Raw genomic sequence first — 6,241 nt, 5'->3', positions numbered from 1 at the left:
TTAAAACCAAGCTACAAACCTGCTGTTTTACTAGGGAACAGCTGCTTTCTCAGATGAATGTCAAAGAACAATGTAGTGTTACTCATAACCTGAGGAACACTACAATTGTTGATTTGCTTTGCAGATAAGACAACTCCAGTCTGTCTGTCATGGCAGACTATTCAACCCAGGCAACACTCTGATTTCAGTGGACACAAAACACTGTGGAAAAACTCAGCTTTACTGGATGCTTGATTAGTTCTATGGATAACTGCGTCTTCTCTTCTTAGCAAGTCTAGCAGGAACCATAATCTCTAGCCAGGTCTGACAACCCTCATCCAACATGGTCTCTGACTCCTGTTTCCACACTGGTGCTCTCTGGTTGTAAGAAGGACCCCAGGATAGAGGATCATTGGTCCAACTTATCTTGAGGGTATCTGCCAATACCCCTAGCTCAAACACAGGGTAGACCTTGGACTACCTGCAGTAACTATGGGGTTTAGCATCAGTTATTGTTGCCTTATTTGATCTATAGTGCTGCAAGAACAAGACCCGATTCATTGAGTTGATCTTCACTCCATTTCATACATTTCCTCCACATTTTTTTTTTTTTTATAAATTTTCTGGACTTTCAGGGGGAAGTAGCCATCCAACTTCAATCTCCACTGCAGATTGCCAGCTCATCATTCAAATTTGTCCTGTTTTGTAAACTGTTAAAAGACCCACATCATGTCTCGAAGATCATTTATTAAAGACAGAACACACTTTCTAAATTTAGTTTCTACGATTCAATAGCAAAATAATTATTCTTGACCTGCAATGTAGAATCTCTTTATACGAACATACCCCATGAAGTGGGTATTACAGCTATATATAAAAAAAAAAAAGTATCTGGACAAAGATTATGGACTCAGCGAGGCACAGTGTGGGTTTGTCCTACAGTCTATTTAATTTATTTTGTCTTGCAACTATTTTTTTTTCTCTCAACTCATGGGACGGCCATCGGCACTAGGTTTGCCCCAAGCTTGCCAACTTGTATATGGGCCAATTTGAGGAGGATTTTATTTGGGGTGATACATATGGAGTGAACCTAGAGCTCTATGGCAGATATTGATTTTATTTGGGAAGGGGTCCTTTTGTTCTACTCACTCCTTTGTTGAGTTTCTTAATAATAATTTGTATGGTTTTAAAATTCACAAGCGCTGTTCACATGTGTCAAATTACCTTTTTGGATATTGCCCTCTCCATTGAAAGTAATTGTATTGTTTTGAAAATGTAACAAAAGGATGTTGATAGTAACAACTTTCTAAATTATAAGTGTTCCCACCATGGGGCCTGGAAGAATAATATTCCTAAGGACCATCTCTTGAGATTGAGGAGGAATTGCACCAAAACAGACATTTCAGGAACAAACAAGGGATTTATTAATGACTTTCAAGATGCAGGGTTACCCAGAAGGACTATTGGATCAGGCCCTTACAGAAGTTTAAAAAGCTGATGGTTTTGTTTCTTCAAAGAAAAAGGGAAGGTGGATGCACTCAAGAATAGTTTGAAAGCTTACTGTAAAGAAACTCCAGTCTTTGAGTCAATATAATTCTTAATCAAGTGAGATTAAAAGAATTGTTCAAAAAAAAAAAAATCTTGATTTTACAACATGACAATATTAAACACTGAGAAAAATCCAAGATTAGTTGTCAGAAGAGGTATTTCAAGGAAAAAAACTAACCCTTGGAGAGATTTGTATTTTTTTATTGCTTCTTCGAAGTGGCTCACAAAAAAAAAAGATCTGTAAGAAGGTTGGTTTCCATAGCGTGTCTAGCCATGTGAGTCCGGTACATGAAGGTGATAATAGTGAGTTTCTGCGATTGAACAGATAAAACTCACCCGAGAGGACTGTAGGTTTGCTTTATTACAAAAAAAGGGAAGATTTTTTCACTTGAAACTTTATTCTTGGGTGTCTTAAATGAATCCATCGAACTTAATGAAATAAATTAATTGTGGGCAGTTTGCAATTAAAATGGGTTTATAAATATGGGTTGTATGTATTTATATACCCTTGAAGTTTAATAGGATCCATTTTATGTGGTGGAGGGTTTCTATCCAAACTGGGTGAGAAAAGGAATTTCTTAATTTCCTCTGAGGTACGCTGGCGAGTGGGTGGATTTACATTACTTTGTGCCTAGGGCAGGCCTGTCCAACCTGCGGCCCTCCAGGTGTTGTGAAATTGCAAGCCCCAGCATGCTTTGCCGGTAGACAACCAGTTGATAGCTGGAAGGGCATGCTGGGACTTGTAGTTTCACAACACTTGGAGGGCCATAGGTTGGACAGGCCTGACCTAGGGGATATTTACTGGATATCCTCCTTTACTACATGGCATTATTGGACATTGGGTGTTTATATTAGTCTATCTCGGTAATTCAATTGCTTTGAGGTGCTTTATTGGCACGCTGGGCGCTCATTATTTTATATAAATAGATTTTAATAAAATGTCATAAGATTTACCAGCACTGCCACTTATTTTGTTTATTGATCTGTTTAACAAGTTACAGTACTTGTTAAGGTGGAGAGCTGCAGGTGGAGCTCTATATATCCTGTTTTATTATAAAGGTTTTCTGATCCGATATCACTATTAATTTTACTAGCAACTGATGGTCTGTTTTTTTCCTCTGTTTTATTGTAACGTCTGGACTAATTAGTAGAGAATTTATTCAACGGTACTTTTTGTAATTGTGTTTGTGTCCAGCATACAATTATGTCATTACAGTGTGTGGCAGATATATTGGAGAGAAGACAGGAGTGTCTTGCCCAACAGCTGCCTTCCTCCAATCTAGAAGAATCACCTAATTGGAATGAGATGCATACATTTTTCAATAAATTAGGATATTTCTGCATAGCAGAGACTAGGCACTGGTGGGACCAGATAACCCTCCAAAGATATTTGGATGAGAAAATTATCCCTAGATGGTTGCGAATGTTCAAAGCAGCACCTTTCAGAGATGACCCTGATTTCACTAACAAGTGGAACTCCATTTTAGATGAATGTTCCTTTAGTCTTATGAGACAGTTGATCAAATATAGGAATAATAAAACCAATGCAATGTGTATACCAGACAACCTTTCTCGCCTTTTTGAAAGCTGCCATAAGACCATCAGCCACTTGGTGAAGGTTCTCGGAGACATGGAGAGGCCAAACGGGAGGCAGGTGAACTGAAGGTGCCGACCTCTGATAAAGAACCTTAAATATTGATGGTGGCGGACCGTAATCGGGATATGAAAATATGCATCCTGCAGATCTATTTAGGTTAAGAAGTCTCCTTCCTCTATTGCCCTGAGAATGGAGTTGACTGACTCAGTTTGGAAATGTCTTTCTTTTATGAAGTGTTTGAGCATACATCAATCCAGGACAGTTCTGAAACCTGATGACTTCCATACTAGAAACAGTTTTTTTGTTTTTTTTTTAAACTCTTTATTTAAAGAGGAAACAACAGGAAAAGATACAATCAACACGATTGACATAAAAATATTAATATTCAAGATGTCTCCTCTATGTTTTATATTTTTATATCGGTGGGGAGGGGGGAAAGAAAAAGAAAGGTTGGGGGGTAGGAAGGCACAAGTTTTTGTAACAATATAGCTAACAAATAACTAAGCAAGCAAACTTGGGACATTGCTAGTAAAAGCTAAGCCACACACTTATATAGACTACCAAAAAGGAAACTGGCATACAAATATTACTCACCAGCAGCGCACCATATCCAGCCCGGGGGATCCGGAGGCGGCCCAAGAGCTATATTCCAGCTGCAGAAGTGGAAGCCGTATTGGATAAGCAGCTACGGCTTTCTAGTAAATACCACGGGGCCCATACTATATTGAAATTGTCTGATTTATTATGAAGGTAGCACGTTATACTCTCCATGCATGCGACATGCCTTATTTGGGACCTTAACTCCTGCATAGAGGGAGCCCTAGGGTCTTTCCAGTGTTTTGCTATTAGGGATTTAGCAGCTGCCAAGATATGGGAGATAAGCTTATTAGAAGGCCCACTCTCATCAGGTATAGGGCAAGAGAGAAGGAATGACCACGGGTCCTTATTTATCTGTTGTTCTGACACAGAGTTTATGAGAGTAAGGACCATGTTCCAGAAAGGAACTATGCGAGGGCAGGTCCACCATATATGTAGCATCGTACCTCTCTGGCCACATTCCCGCCAGCAGCTCAGAGTGGCCGTAGGAAACATTCGAGATAGCTTATCAGGAGTATAGTACCATCTATAATACACTTTGTAGGCTGTTTCCTTAATTAGTGTACAGATCGAGCTCTTGGCAATCCCCTCCCTGATCTTCTCCCAGCATGAGTCATCTGAAAGAGGTCCTAGGTCGTTTTCCCATTCCCGCTCATGTCTGCCTGGGGTATCAAAAGTGTAGTCTATGAGCTAATTATAGATCCAGGAGATCATCCCTTTAGTGAGAGGGGAATGTAGACACATATATTCAAAGGAGGTAAGAGCCCGGAGGACCTCCTGGGGGGGCATAGACATGGCGAAGTGTCGGACCTGGAAGTACTAAAAAAAAAGCGGACGAAACGGTTCAAACCTGTGGTGAAGTTCCGACATAGAGGCCCAATTTCGATTGACCACCAGATCCGAAACCACCCTTATTCCTGCCCTCATCCAATGTTTAAATTGCTGTGTTGAATTACCGGGAGAGAAGTGTGGGTTGCCCCAAAGAGGAGTCAGAGGTGAGACAAGAGAGGACAATTTATATTTGACCTGACATGAGTCCCAAAGGGATAAGCAGAATTTAAGGGATTGGAGAGAGGAGGCCGCTGGTGGCCTATCTATATTGGCCAAGCCCCAGAGTGATGCCATAGAGGGGACCCCAACATAGTGGGTCTCCAGGTCCACCCACGCTATAGACTGGTAAGGGGCATAACTTACCGCCACCTGGGACAGATGGGATGCCAAATAATAAAATTTAATGTCTGGAAAGCCCCTGCCTCCCCGAGCCCTAGGCTTTTTAAGCACTGCTATTGAGATTCTAGGGGGCTTGGCACGCCATATAAACTTTAGGAAGGAGGAATGCAAATCTCTAAACACGGAGTCAGGAACCCTCACCGGAAGGGTTTGAAAAAGATATAAAAGTTTCGGGACCAAGTTCATCTTAATAGCGATAATCCTCCCCAACCACGATATGATCTATCTTCCAAGTCTCCAAGTCCTGTTTGATTTTTGACAGAAGGGGGGGAAAGTTTTCCCAATACAATTTATCATAGGTCGAGGTGATATAAACTCCAAGATATTTAATCTTACTCACCTGCCAGCGTAGTGCAAAGTTAGTCAGCAAACTGTTCCTAAGGGATGGGGAAGCATGAAGTAGCATGGTCTCTGACTTAACAAAATAGATTTTGTAGCCAGACAGCAGGCCATATTCATCTATAAGTTTGTATAAGGGCGGGTAGAGACTCCTGGGGATTCGTCAGAGAGAGAAGTATGTCGTCCGCGAAGAGAGAGACCTTAAATTCCCGCGGCCCCACTGTCACACCCAAGATTGACGTCGACTGTCTGATCATTGCGGCCAAGGGTTCTATCACTAGTGCAAAGATTAAGGGCGATAGGGGGCAACCCTGTCTCGTCCCGTTGGAGAGCGAGAGAGGGTTAGATAAAGATCCGTTAACCAAGACCCTAGCTGAGGGGGAGTTATATAGGGCGGATACCCCAGTCAGAAATTCAGCCGAGAAGCCGTACGCCTTCAGAGCTAGGGTCATAAAATCCCAAGAAATTCGATCGAACGCCTTCTCGGCATCCAGTGAGAGCATCATGGCCGGGAGACGTCTTTGGTTAATGATTTGAACCAGGTCTATTGCACGGCGGGTATTATCCCTAGCCTGGCGACCCGGGATGAACCCCACCTGATCATAGTGGACCAGACCCGGAAGGACTCCATTCAAGCGGGTGGCCAGGATCTTTGCATAAATCTTAATGTCAACATTAAGGAGGGAAATGGGACGATAACTTGCACAGTCGCTGGGGTCCTTCCCCTCCTTATGAATGACTACAATACGCGCCTCTAACATCGATTTAGGAAAGGGATCTCCATGTAAGACAGCATTGAACAAGGTGCGGAGGTGGGGAACCAGGGTCTGGGAAAATCTTTTGTAATAGGCTGCGGAGAAGCGATCAGGCCCCGGAGCCTTAGAGGTTTTTTGGGCCTTGATGACTGCTAGTATCTCCTCTGACGTGATCTCCTCATTTAGTTGTTGAGAT

This window comes from Mixophyes fleayi, chromosome 4, assembly GCF_038048845.1.
Source record: "Mixophyes fleayi isolate aMixFle1 chromosome 4, aMixFle1.hap1, whole genome shotgun sequence".
Classification (NCBI taxonomy): domain Eukaryota; kingdom Metazoa; phylum Chordata; class Amphibia; order Anura; family Limnodynastidae; genus Mixophyes; species Mixophyes fleayi.
This window is presented reverse-complemented; position numbering follows the sequence as displayed.